Below are 15,864 nucleotides of genomic sequence, written 5' to 3' on the forward strand. Positions count from 1 at the left end.
TCGGGGACTCACGATCCATCAGCAGAAAAGGTGACTGACTGACTGGCTACTGGGCTAGTAACACTGTCGGGGAATTATGGTCCACCAGCAGAGAAAGCGAGTGACTACCGGGCTAGCAATACTTTCGGGGAATTATGGTGGTCCTACAGCATAGAAAACGGATGGCTTTCAGGCTAGTAACACTTTTGGGGACTTGATGTCTACCTGCAGAGAAGGCGACTGGCTACCGGGCTAGCAACACTTTCGGGTAATTACGGTCCTCTAGCAGGGAAGGCGACTTGCTACCGGAATAGCAATACTTTCGGGGACGTATGGTTTACTAGCAGAGAAAACGATTGGCTTCTATGCTAGTTACTAGTACACTTTCTGGGAATTACGGTCCTCCAGCTGAGAATGCGACTTTCGGGGACCTTCTGTCCAGCAGCAGAGGGGGCGACATGCTACCGGGCTAGCAACACTTTCTGGACTTACAGTCCATCAGCAGATAAACCCGAGGTACTGGCTACCGAGCTAGCAACACTTTTGAGGACTTACTGTCCACCAGCAGAGAAAACGACTGACTAACAGGCTAGCAACATTTTAGGAGGCTTACGATTCACCAACAGAGAAGGCGACTGACTACCTGACTAGTCATTTTCGGGGAATTACGGTCCACCTGTAGAGACGGCGACTGGCTACCGGGCTAGCAACACTTTCGGGGACTTACAGTTCATCAGCAGAGAAGGCGACTGACTACCGGGCAAGTAACACTTCCAGGAACTTACGGTCCACTAGCAGAGAAGGTGACTGGCTACAGGGCTAGTAACACTTTAAGGGACTTACAGTCAAGCAGTAGAGAAGGCGACTGACTACCGGACTAGTAACCTTTTCGGGCACTTCCGATTCACCAACAGAGAAGGCGACTGACTTCCGGGTAAGGAACATTTTCGGGGACTTACGGTTCACCAGTAGAGAAGGTATAGAAGACCATCATCCATACATCAAAAAAGGTGAGACACTGCTTTTCATATAAAAAAGACCAAAACAAAACAAAATTTTTGACCGATTAACCGTGAAGTCAAATTTCACATGAAACCAACAAAAAATGAAATGCTTATTTTTTTATTAAATTTGGAAGAAAAGGTTTCAGAGCAGATGCTCTTAGTAAGGACTTTAAAGGAAAAACTGGACTACAATAGACGACAGACAATATGTGAAGACAAAGCTAAAACACAATAGACGACTGACGATATGTGAAGGCAAAACTGGACTACAATAGACGACAGACAAAATGTGAAGGCAGTACTGGACTACAATAGACGACAAACGATATGTGAAGGCAGTACTGGACTACAATAGACGACAAAGATATGTGAAGGCAAAACTGGACTACAATAGACGACAGACGATATGTGAAGGTAGTACTGGACTACAATAGACGACAAACGATATGTGAAGGCAAAACTGGACTACAATAGACGACAGACGATATGTGAAGGTAGTACTGGACTACAATAGACGACAAACGATATGTGAAGGCAAAACTGGACTACAATAGACGACAGACGATATGTGAAGGCAATGCTGGACTACAATAGACGACAAACGATATGTGAAGGCAATACTGGACTACAATAGACGACTGACGATATGTGAAAGCAATGCTGGACTACAATAGACGACAGACGATAAGTGAAGGCAGTACTGGACTACAATAGACGACAAACGATATGTGAAGGCAGTACTTGACTACAATAGACGACAGACGATATGTGAAGACAAAACTGGACTACAATAGACGAAAAACGATATGTGAAGGCAGTCCTGGACTACAATAGACGACAAACGATATGAAAAGGCAGTACTGGACTACAATAGACGACAGACGATATGTGAAGGCAGTACTAGACTACAATTGACGACAAACGATATGTGAAGGCAAAACTGGACTACAATAGACGACAAACGATATGTGAAGGCAGTACTGGACTACAATAAACGACAGACGATATGTGAAGGCAGTACTGGACTACAATAGACGACAAACGATATGTGAAGGCAGTACTGGACTACAATAGATGACAGATGATATGTGAAGGCAATACTGGACTACAATAGACGACAAACGATATGTGAAGGCAAAACTGAACTACAATAGACGACAGACGATATGTAAAGGCAGTACTGGACTACAAAAGACGACAAAAGATATGCGAAGGCAGTACTGGACTACAATAGACGACAAACGATATGTGAAGGCAATGCTGGACTACAATAGACGACAGACGATATGTGAAGGCAATACCGGACTACCGTAGATTGCAGACTATAGGTGATGGCATTGTCTGACTGCAATAGACCACTGACGATAGGTTTAGGTCATGCCTGATTACAGCAGACGAAAGACGATAGGTGATTACAATAGACGACAGACGATAAATGAAGGCAATGCTGGACTACAACAGACGACAGACGATAGGTGAAGGCAATGCTGGACTACAACAGACAACATACGATAGGTGACGGCATTGCCTGACTACAATAGATGACAGACGATAGATAACGGTAAAGCTTGACTACAATAGACGACAGACGATATGTGACGGCAATGTCTGACTTCAATAGACGACAGACGATAGGTGAAGGCAAAACTTGACTACAACAGACGACAGACGATAGGTGATGGCAATGGCTGACTACAATAGACGACATACGATAGATGACGGTAAAGCTTGACTACAATAGGCGACAGACGATAGTAGAAGGCAAAGTGAACAATGCCCCTTAATGAAATAAAAACACAAATTTATTTCAGTTATGTTTATTATTTTAAAAAATTGCTAGCACAGTCAATGGTCAAATTATTGAATATTACATAGTCTTTATGACGACCACGTGACTGTGTATATCTCATGATCAATAAATGACATTATGTCACATGATAATTATTAACAATTGTTAATATCACACTAGCATAATAGAAGGGTTATTCTGTTTTCTGTTTACTTTTTGCCTGCTAAAAAAGAGAGAAAAATAAATTGATGCTTTTTTTTATATTTGATTTATTTTGTAGTGCTTTAACACCACTTTTAAGCACCGCTTTTATGCTACTTCGTGGCGACAAGTTATTATTGGTGGAGGAAGCTGGAGTGCCCGTAGAAAACCACCGATCTTCATATTTGATATATGTCAATTACATACATGATTTATTAACGACTGTATGAATCAGTGTTCTGTTGAAGGAGAGACAATATTCATCTATGTCATAACGCGGGCAACTAATCTGTATAACTATATATAATGCGAACATATGCGTGCCTGTTATTTGTACAAAAGTGGGATAAAAAATTACTTGTGTAACGCAAAGATAGAGGTATCAATATAGTTAAGCCAAATGTCATTTCTGAAAACAAAGTACGTTATCCTTGAACTTGTTTTCAATTTAATTTCAAAATCGGTCAATGTTTCACAGTTTGACGTAGCGAAAAATAACATTTTACTTTCGGAACGTCACGACCGCCTTCTATAACTGTATCGTATGCCCTTTTCGTTATCGTTATTCAATAAGTGTTTCCTTCCATCATTAACTGGTATACTGGTAAGGTAAAGTTTTATTGACTGTTGTAATATTAACCTAAAGTGTCAAATATCTAATTAATATAATGAATATTTATTATGACGAAACTAATAACACTTACGACATGGACCAGTAATAAGCGAGATTTCATCAATAGCAATGACAGCTTGTGCATTCTCAAAAATTTCTCCTTCTATGGTGATCTGAAATAATCAAATATTGAAAAGTTTTACATATATTTGTGCTTACTGTCTACTTTTTGTATTACCATGAAAAATATATAAATTTATCTTACCTTCTATACATTTCTAGGAATATGATTGGTTAAAAACGTCCGCGTGGGGACCGTGTATATTCCAAATTAGGTTAGTAGGAAGGTGGGCTTCCTTCAATACAAGGTTAGTAGGAGAGTTACGACTTTGCCACTTTTTGTGTTACCATCAAATGATATTTAAGTTTCTTCCGTTAGTAGTAGTTTTCAATAGTGACGCAATATTTATAATTTTTTTTTATTAAATAGTGATATGCCATACAATAAGATTAAGTAAAGCATGATTCAATGGTTCAAAATTAGCATACAGATAATACACAACTTTTTCAACTTAGTAACGATTCTCCAAGCCAGGATGAATGTACAATAAAGTTCAAGTATTGTTCGTCACATCTTATTTTCATGAATGGTGATAAATTAAACTCAATGGTATTAGATTAGCTGATTTATAAAATCTGTATTGTAACCTATAAACTCATTTATCCACATCAGTAAAACTTTGGTTGTTGCCTTGTAAGCAATTGCATACAATATCTCTTGATGTTTATGTTACGCGTGCTATTTTTTTCAGTTATTCTAACTTCGAAAATTCATTTTAAGTTATACATTTCCCTTACCTAACTTTATCCCGATATTTTATATAGCTGCATTTCATGTGTAGGGAAAAAGACTGATGGACGTCTGTGAGGTCAAATGTCTATCATTGTAATTTGATATATGACGTCAAGCCCTTATGGTGTTTCATTGGACTCCCATAAACGTAGAAATATTCCGCTGTTTAAACTTCGGTACTTAATTTAAAGAGATACAACGATGATGAGAAAATGACATAAATTAAAACATTGATATAAGTGTTTCTCCGGCAGCATGAGATTTAAATTTCATTTTTCATATAGTTGTTAAATCAGTCGCTGAATACTTACAACCGGTTTACCTAAATATGGTATATCTATAGAAGCAGATTTCCATATGAATGGTCCTTCATCTCCTGATTTGGACCAGATACTTGTTAAAGCAGAATCTTTATTTCCAGCCTTTACGTCTAATGATGTAATGCTGTACGTCAAAAAGTATTGGAAGGATAGACACAAAGAACTTGCTAAAATAATCAATATTGTAAAGAGATCATAAAGAATTGAAATTGATATGTCCATTGTTAACAATGCAAGCCGTACATGGAATGTGACCATTTTTATTTTTGTTTCTTTCTCTTACTATCAGAATCTTCATTTTCATTCACCCAATGAAAATTTTGCTAAATGTTCTCAAGCCCGGCAGAAATCTTCTCCTAGTTAGTGCGTGATAACTCGAATGTAAAGTCAACAACTACATAGAGGTAACTTTTAAGTCAGAGGCTTCAGTTGTGAGGTTAGCTATGCTTGTTGTATGACCATTTGTGAACGTAAAGTAAACGGCTACATAAAGGTACCTTGTAAGTCAGAGGCTTCAGTTGTGAGTTTAGCTATGCTTGTTGTCATACCATCTTGATCTGTGTATGTGTAGTACTTTCCCTTGGCGGCTATGTCAGGCCTTATATCTTCACTGGTGGAAGGCTAAAACATCAAAAGTTTAAACTTGATAAACACTGGACTTAAGGTGGTACCAAACACTTTGACTAAAATTAGTTTTGCTCGTTCAATTTTCATCAATTTTAAAGAAGAAAAAAAATACTTTCAGCCTTTTAAAAGAATATAAAAATTTCAAAAATATTTGAACCAGTAACTTTCACTGAAAGATTTCATTAGATATATAGCAGTTTGGCAAACACTTATTCAAAACATTAGGACCTTAATTTTTTATAAATTATAGAACGTGATTAAATCGTTTAGATGATTTTACAGAGTACTTTCCCTGAAATGTTAGGTACCACCTTTAACTGATACCTCTGAATATATTGTAGGACGTACATCATATTAATTATGTAAACTCTAGCCATGTGTCATCTCTGGAATCATCAAAAAACGTTTTTCTTAATTAAGAATTGAAATTTAATATTGTAATGATATAAGATGTTAAAGTGTTGGGCGAAGCATCTTTGTCTCATACACTACATCAGTAAATGCCTGTACCCATTCAGGAATATGACAGCTGTTGTCCATTTGTTTGATGTGTTTTATTGTTTGGGTTTGCCATTTATGTAAGGAATTTCCTTTTGGATTTTTCCTTAGAGTTCGGAAGTCTTGTTTATTTACTTTATTTTTCCAAATATTATAAATAAATTAATCAACTAGATGATTTTGGTAATGACAAATATTATATGTTCAATGTTGGCTCTTTGCACTTTTTCTAGTTAATTTTATGAAAAAGTACTGTTAAAGTACCGAACCTCAAGGTAAGTTTAAAAAGGTAAAGTCCATAAATAGTTGTCAAAGGTGCCAGGACTATAATCCAGCACGCCAGACGCGTGTCTCGTCTACACAAGACTCACCAGTGACGCTCACATCAAAATATGTATAAAGCCAACAAAAAAAGAACAAAATTGAAGAGCATTAAGGATTCAAAGTTCCAAAAAGTTGGGCCAAATAAGGCAATCTATGCCTGGGATAAAAAAAAATCCTTAGTTTTTCGAAAAATACAAAGTTTTGTTAACAGGAAATTTATAAAAATTATCACATTATAAAAACTGAAAAATTACATTTTATCAACCAAGTGAACGATTTAGATATAAAGAGCTTAAAACAGTAGTGCGCAATTATCAGGTTTGTCAGAAACATTTTACAGTTCACAATTAATCATCGAATTAGAATTATTGTCAAATATTTGATAGCACCAGAAATCTGACGGGAGCCATACATGGAATAAAATTTGCTTGCGCTTCTAGAACACACGATATCATCCAGTTGTTGTTGATGTTCTAGTTGCTTAGATTTAAGTTTCTATGTTCTGTTTATGAGATATTTTTTTTACTCAAGTTTTTACGATTGTATTGTATGTTTGTTTTCGACTTATGAGTTTGAAAATCCATTTTGTAACTTTTTATCTCTTTAACACAAATCAATTATTTCTGGTAGTTAATCTAATAACATTTTCTATTAAAAGTTGAAAACGTTTTTGATTTTGACGATCTTACAGTTGAATCAATAGCTCTCGTCCATTCATAAGTTGACCCATCTACATTCTTGAAAATACACGATTCCCCAACTTCAAATCCACAACTGTATTGTATAACGACTTGGGGATCATCGACAGCTGAATCTTTAGAAAAAAAGTTAAATTTATTTTCTAAGATCACATTATAAAATAATAATAAATAAAAGTGAAAACATGTTTTGGGTTGGCAATTATTAAGGACGAATTATGAAGTATTTAACACATTTCTACTTCCTATTATGGTGTGTGCATTGGGTAGCCGCTGACATATTACTGTTAAATAAATGTGTTGAAATATTTTAACCATGATCGGTCAAACAACACTACGATGAGCAACGATTTTACTGCTGAACTAAACATTGTCAATTCCATTTTCTGATAAATGTGTATTTCAAGGACCAAAATTGTTTGATAAACATATCTGATCCTTTTACCAGTGACTATAGTGTAACAGTACAATACGAGACAGGAACATACAGAATGTGGCGACGATAAACAAGTTTGATCATTCCTAACCTGTGACAATGGGTACAAAACGAGACACGTAATTCACTTTTTTAATCTATTGAATTCTAAAACGTTACGTCATGCACTGAAATCGCGTAAGAAAGAGGGCTTACATAGGATATGCCTGTTCCCCATTTCAATTCAATTTATTTGAATAAAATATTGTTTAAACTAAACTTAACTAGACATCACGTTAATATGTTGTTTTCAGTTGGAAACTGTTGTCCGTCGTCTTCATTGGCGTTCTTCACTGTTGTGCAAACATTATAACATATAGGAAGCAAATATAAATATGGTCTTATTCAAACACAGGTCTATACATTTCACTCTATTTGAATAAGAGGAATAATAACTATTGTATCATTTATGTTTATACTAACTTTTGCAACATGGTCTTTGATGACAGCATTTGCCTACACTTTCCCATCCTTCTCCAAATTTTAGCTCACAAGTAACATTTCTTACTCCACATCTGCCATTTAAAGCCCGACAATTTCCTGAAAAGTAAAGTTCTTTGATATAATATGGCAGGATTGACTTTTTATTTATACATTATTCAATAAGAATATAGCAGGAAAATTTGGAACAGATCTGTAGCCAAAACAAAAGTTATCATGCGTTATTGTAATAAAATGGAGGTGTTTATTCCCCAAATTATATATAATGTATAAAATGGGTAAATCCAAAAAAGCTGACAAAAAAATCCTTGGATTCTTTTTTTTTTCAATTCAGTTATGAACATAGTTTATATTTGAATTAAACATCTTAACGTTAAATGTAGAATATCGCTATTCAAATATCGTAAATTTTACGAGTAACTATTTATGACTTATTTACGAGTTACCATTTATGTAACATTTGTTTGTTTTTATAGTATTAAGATAATTACACAATGCTGACTGATGTACCCCAATTTTTTACATTTGTACCTATTGTGCCTGTTTATTTTGTTCACGCATCGTTGTCAATATAATGGAATTTGATGCAACTGTTAAGCTTTGTGCTTGTTTGGCTTTATAAAAATTTTGATATGAGCGTCACTGATGAGTCTTTTGCAGAAGAAAAGGCCTGTGCCAAGTCAGTTATATGACAGCTGTTTTCCATTCGTTTGAAATGTTTGATGTTTTGATTTTTCCATTTAATTATGAACTTTCCTTTTTAGATTTTCCTTGAAGTTCAGTATTTTTGTGGTTTTAATTTTACAACATAATAGCCTTATGTCCCTTATCGAACACCAACCATCTTTGAGTCAATGTTTTATTATACATTAAAGTACTTACCGTCGCCATTAGAAACACCAATTGTACAGAGGAGTATTACCATCAAATAGCAAAAGTTTGTCATAATGCTGAAAACAGAATTATGTTATTTTATTTTCATATGTTGTCTAGCAATATTGAAGACTATTAAGGGAGTTCGATTCTCAGTTTCAAAGTAATTATCTTTTCATAACACTAGTTTATATAGATAGGGGATTAATTAAGGAATTCAAAGAGCAAACAAAATATATAGATCACAGTGCTTGTTTCCGAGATATTAGCCTTTGAAATTTTGGCGGGAAAATATTCTCTCTTGACTTTCCATACCTTTTAATTGACAAGTTGAAGTTTTCAAAAACTGTTAAAAAGTAATTAAAATTTTATAAGACTTTTACAGATGGCTTATCATTATACATGTAAAAGATTTACAAAAAGAAAAATTGGGGTCACCGGTCAAATATTTTCAAGGCATTCAAATGAATGAAACCAGAGGATTGTGAAAATCTGACAAATAATCTAAAACATGACAAGCCAGCTTCCTTAATTCTATAAAGTTGAACAATTTACATGTCCAATAGTGTACAAATTTGGTGATGTCTTAAAATAAAAAAATCAACAACTGATATCATTGTTATGTATTATTCAAAAAAATGTGTGTAAGATATCATCCATGCAACTGAGTAGTTTGCACGAAACGAATATGTAACTTTGCCAGAATTGAACTTGATATATTAGAAGAATATTCATTATTTCTAAATGATACTAGATATCGTATATGTAGAAGGATGTCTTTCATTTTTTGGTGGTTTGTTTTGTATATGCGACTCTTTGTATTTCTTTTGTTCTTATTACGTGACTCTGTACTTTAAAAGATCCGGTCAGTATTATTTTGGTCTATTATATGTCATTATGATATATTTCTATTATGAGTTACTATATACGTTGAACCACAAACGTCAAAATCATTCAATCGCGTAGTGGAATTAACTATTTTTGGATTCTCATAAATTCTACCTATAACTTTTGGACTAGTTTAAATCTCGGTCTATTTCTGTAATTTGTTCTTACATACTTTTGATTTTTTAACTTTATATGCTTACATTGCCTATGTAAATTTTAAAACTGTTTGTATGCACATTGAACGACAAATTTATGTGACGTATACAAATTTTATGACGTCAGACACTCAAGTCAATCTATGTGTTCGTAGATAGATGTTTTTGTGTTCTGTTAAATTGTCCCTTTTAAAATTGTTATTCGATGATGACTGATGTACCCATATTTTGACTATTTCATTAATTGTGACTGTTTATTGAACGCATCATGTAAATATAACGGAATTTGATGAGACTGTTCTTAAAGGGAGAGGGTTAGCGCTATAGAACCAGGTTTAATTCACCATTTTCTACATTTGAAAATACCTGTAGCAAGTCAGGAATATGACAGTTCTTGTCCATTCGTTTTTGATGCGTTTTGTTATTTGATTTTGCCATGTGATTATGGACGTTCCGTATTGATTTTCCTCTGAATTCAGTATTTTTGTGATTTTACTTTTTCAATCATTCAAATGTATATTTTTCAGGATTGTTTTTGTTTTTCAATATAAGTTACTTTAATTTAAAGTTCACACTTTTTAATAAGCAACATTAATGTGAAAATGCTACTTCAAATGACACACTAAACGAATTGAACAATTGCAGATTACAACACGTTTTGTTCCAAGTAAAAGAATTAAAACGTACCTTAATGTATAATATCATACCTGAAGCTAGAAAGATGCCTTTCAAACTAAGAATACACCTTAATGTGTAATATCAGAACTGAAGCTAGAATAATGACTATCAAACTAAGAATAGACCTTAATGTGTAATATCAGAACTGAACTTAGAAATATGACTGTCAAACTAAGAATACACCTTAATGTGTATTATCAGAACTGAAGCTAGAATAATGACTATCAAACTAAGAACACACCTGAATGTGTATTATCAGAACTGAAGCTAGAATAATGACTATCAAACTAAGAATACACCTTAATGTGTATTATCAGACTTTAAGCTAGAAATATGACTGTCAAACTTAGAACACAACTTAATGTGTAATATCAGAACTGAAGCTAGAATAATGACTATCAATCTTAGAACATACCTTAATGTGTAATATCAGACTTTAAGCTAGAAATATGACTGTCAAACTTAGAACATACCTGAATGGGAAATACCAAAAACTGGAGCTAGAAAGATGTCTTTCAAAATGATTTAGCTACTCACTTCAAATCTAATTTATAGAATATCTGTTACCGATATGCAACCAAGGTTAGTGACATATGTTGTTTTTCTCTTCTTATCTGTCATTGAACGCGTACCATATGTTTGAGAGCATTGAACTTTCATTTACTTTTTCTTGCTTTCTGATTGTTTAGCATTTTTTCCCTTCATCCGTTATTGAACGCGGACCATATATTTGAGAGCGTCAAACTTTCATTTATTTTTTTCTTGTTTCTGATTGTTTAGCATTTTTTTTTCTTCATCTGTTATTGAACGCTAACCATATGATTTGAGAGCGTCAAACTTTCATCTACTTTTTCATGCTTTCTGATTGTTTAACATTATTTGATCAATTTTACTCTACTAGTGATCATGTAGCTTATCACACAACAACTACATTTAAGAATCAGTAAATTTAATGACCGTTGATCAGTTAGCTGAAACAGGCGAGAGCACAATACACTTTTTTATATCAACTGAAAAAAAACAAAAAATATTCCATCTCGAGAGATACACATGTCCTTTACATACAAATCAAATTAGCAAAATGGAGCAATTTGATCAAGGGAAAGTGCCCATTAAGGTTTGAAAAAAGTTGTTTTACACCAAATATGTAGTTATATCATTTGTTCTTTCTTTCTTCTATGTATTAAAATAGCAGTGCGCCTTTAAATTCATACAGATTGTATTAATTACAAATTGCGTTTTTTCCTTTCTTTGTTTAAAAATCTTTTGACACATTTCTATGATATATGGTCAGGAGGTATTCACAGAATTCTGAAACTGTGATATTTCGTCTTGATATATTTCGTCCTGATATTGATAAAGAACGGGGTTCAAAAATAAAAGTTATATTTCCTTTTGTAGATAATGCTCTGGTCATAAATTGATAAAGAATGTGACGGAAGGCTTTGTTACTATTTTGCGTCACTGATGAGTCTTATGTGATCTTTCAAAAATTATTAAGAAACTAAAGTTTCAACTCCCTCAGGCAAAGTTGGCTTTAGATGAATTTGGCTATTTATTGTAGGTATTTTTGACATATAGCTCTTCCAAGGTTTCGGTACTTATATATTTTCGGATTTCAAGCGTTTGGCTTTGAGCGTTCCTGATTAAGGTAAATCCAGAAAAGCGCCCCGGACGCACGAAATTAATAACGTGTTGTTTTCGATATTTTTCTTTTCTAAGTAGCAACATTCAAGCAGCACCTGCATACGGGGTATATATCTCCCGTGCTTGCATTTTCTATCATGATTTTCTTGATAGAGGGTTGCTGCTCACAAGAAAGCTATTCAACAAAGAGTTCCAAATGGTGAATTTGAAATCATCCCTTCCTAAATTGTACGTACGCTATTACGAGTTGGTTGATCAATAACCGTTTCGCAAATGATTTCAGATATGTTCCTCACGTCGTAACTACAATCACCTTCCTTTTCGTGAATGTGACCTACCGAATTAGACTATTTACCGGATTTGTTATAGCATGAGCAACACGACAGGTGCCACATGTGGAGCATGATCTGCTTACCCTTCCGGAGCATCTGAGATCACCCCTAGTTTTTGGTGGGGTTCGTGTTGCTTATTCTGTAGTTTTCTATGTTGTGTAATGTGTACTTTTGTTTGTCTGTTTGTCGTTTTCATTTTTAGCCATGGCGTTGTCAGTTTATTTTCGATTTACGAGTTTCACTGTCCCTCTGGTATCTCTTGTCCCTCTTTTATGTAGACGAAACGCGCTTCTGAAATTAATAATAGATGTGCTAAACGCTCAAGGGAAATTGAAAAAAAATAATATAAGTAATCGAGCCTGATCTTAATACGTTTTTTGAAATGCAAGTGAAAGGAGCTATGGAGTATATCACATCCAAGGACATTTTTGAAAAGAGAGATGTTAAACCAGGAGGAATTATTTTTCTGGTGAAATTACTTAAACTGGATGCTGACCTATTAAATCAATTAAACAAATACCAGCGCATTAAAGGATTGTCCGATTGAAATGAGATAGATATATTGTCTTGCTAGATGTTGAATGTTCAAGGATGTGGTGTCCGATGAAGGACAAAAAGAAATAAAAACAACACAACTCATTAATGATTTTTATCAAGGTCGTATAAACACAAATTAAAACGCGAAATAATTATTGACCTGCACAGTAAAGTGGTGTAAGCATTTTTGTTTCTTTAGGATAATAGTTTTTCCTAAAATTAATGAACGAATGTTGTGAACAGGATCTGCTAAACCTTCTGAAGAACATGAGATCACTCCCAGCTTTTGAGTTCGTGTTGTTTAGTCCTTAGTTTTCTCTGTTGTGTCTTGTGTACTATTATTTGTTTATTTTCTTTTTTAGCCATGGCGTTGTCATTTTATTTTCGATCTATGAGTTTGACTTTCCTTTTGGTTTCTTTCATCCCTCCTTTGTCAAATAAAAATGTTTTCAAACATTTATTCATTATGATAATGTTTTGTCCAAAATAAAATGTTAAACGGTGTGCTACATAACCTTACACAATGTTGACTGCTGTACCCTTAATTTTGACATGTTTATCTATTATATCTGTTTGTTTTGTTCACACATTGTTGTCAATATAATGGAAATTTTTACGACTGTAACTCCAAGGACAGGTGTAGCAGTTTAATCTCATGCATGTACCTTGTCAGGAATATGACAGATGTTTTTGAGCTTGAATATTGCATTTTGATTAGGACTTTTCGCTTAGAATTTTCCTCCGAGTAAAGTATTTTTGTTATTTAAAAAAAATTAAAAATCAAGACTAACCAGAAATTTATTAGGATAATTTTTGAAAATGCATAGGAACCGGGCAATGGGTAATATCAAATTTCAAGATTTTTCTGGTGATAGAGATTTTTAACCATAAAATGCGCATCATCTGCCGAAATAACACTAAATGGATAAAAAATTAAACAAAATTCAGTATTATATAGGACTGTCCGATTGAATTGAGATAGATATAGAGCCTTGCTGGATGTTGCATACTCAAGGATGTGTTGTCCCTTCAAGGATACAAAGAAAGAAAAACAACATGTGTCACAAATCATTAGTTTGATCAAGGTCGTATGAATACAGATTCAACTCAGATTTAAATAATGACTTGCAAAGGAATGTGGTTTAAAAAGATGTCATATTAAGTTTATCTATTGTGGAATTATAAAACAATTTCAAACGATTGAGAGGTTTAGTTTACTATAACATGTATAAAATAAGTCAAATTTATTCTTTTCTAATCGGGAATATGGCAATTGTTTTCCATTCTTTTCATGTAAAGGGGGTTTTGATTTTTCTTTCTGAATTGATTTTTCCTTGGATTCAGTTTTACTTTTATTAAAATACAAGTTTTTCCAACACTTGATAGAAAATGTGATTCAAAGGAAATGTAACACTTTCTATTATTCATGTTAAAACAACTTGTTTATTATCTGTTTGTTTGTTTATCTGTGCTGAGTATTCGTGCGTTTATCTGTCATACAAGTTTAATCCACCAGTTTCTACAAAAAAAAAATGTTTGCACCATGTGAGGAATATGAGAGTTGCTATCCATTCGTTTGATGTGTTTGAGCTTTTGGTTTTGCCGTTTGATTAGGGACTTTCCTTGAAGAAATTTCTTGCAAATATTTTAGCAAATGTCTATAATGTTAAACTTTGTTTTTATTTTGGAAGTAACTAACGTTCTTTGTATTTATAAAACTACTCGCTTTAAATGAAAATTTACTTGTGAAAGAAAAATCAAACAAGCGCGTTGAACGCAAAGAATTTATAACATTTTACTTATTATTTGAAGCCAAAATGCAGTTATATACTACCAAAAGAATGATTTGATATTTTGTGGTAAAGTATAATTGTATTTAAAAAAAAAGCTGAGTCCAATTTAAAAAACACTATAAAATATTTGTTTTGTTAAATCTTTGATGATAACATTCAAAATGGAAATGGGGTATGTGTCAATGAGACAACAAACCAATCAAAGAGCAAATTGCAGCCGAAGGCCACCAATAGGTTTTCAACACAACAAGCAATTCCCGCACCCGAAGGCGATCGTCAGCTGGAACCCCGAAAAAAAACTGTGTACTAGTTCAGTGATAATGGAACATTCAATTGTTCCATGTATTTTCCACAAAACACAATTAAATTAATATTGGAAAATGTCTGCACAAAGTTAAAGATATGACGGTTGTTTTCCATTTGTTTGATGTGTTTGAGATTCTGATTTTGTGATTTGAAAAGGACATTTCCGTTTTTAATTTCATTTGCGGTTCGGTATTTTTTATTTCACTGTTTTGAACTTACTACCGTAAAGAAACCTCAGGGTAGTTTTTAATTAATGAACAAATTTTCTTTTAAATTAAATTTATGTCTTAAAAAAACAAACATTTATAACTTCTTTCCATGTTTTTGCTGAAAGACCTATTGATTTTGTTCTGAATATTATATTATCATTATTTTGTTATTTTTCAGCCACATTGTTGTTCAGACGGTGCTTTGTGGTTTCGCAAAATATCACTTTAATGTTTGTTGTGCATATGGTATCGAACAGTTATTGCGATTTTGAAACTTACCAAATTAGCCGAAAATTAGCCGTATCTTATATAAGAAAAATGTTATTGCAATTGGTAAACCAAAAGTGATAGAGATCTGAGGTCTTTAGAGTTGAGGTCCTTAGTCCCCTCCCAAAACAATGGAGTCAAGGTAAAAGGTCAAAGTCAGATTCTGAATTTGTAGTTTGGAATACGACAGTTTGTTTGATGTGTTTGATGTTTGAGATTGTGATATTGCACTTTGACATTAAAATTTCTGTTTTTAAATTTCCTTGGAGCTAGTTGATTTTTCTCTTTCACTTTTAAGAATTTACAACTACGAACAAATCCCTAAATAGTTCATTAATGAAGGTTTTATTTAAGATA

The sequence above is a fragment of the Mytilus edulis genome, chromosome 12 (genome assembly GCF_963676685.1).
Source record: "Mytilus edulis chromosome 12, xbMytEdul2.2, whole genome shotgun sequence".
NCBI classification, from domain to species: Eukaryota; Metazoa; Mollusca; class Bivalvia; order Mytilida; family Mytilidae; genus Mytilus; species Mytilus edulis.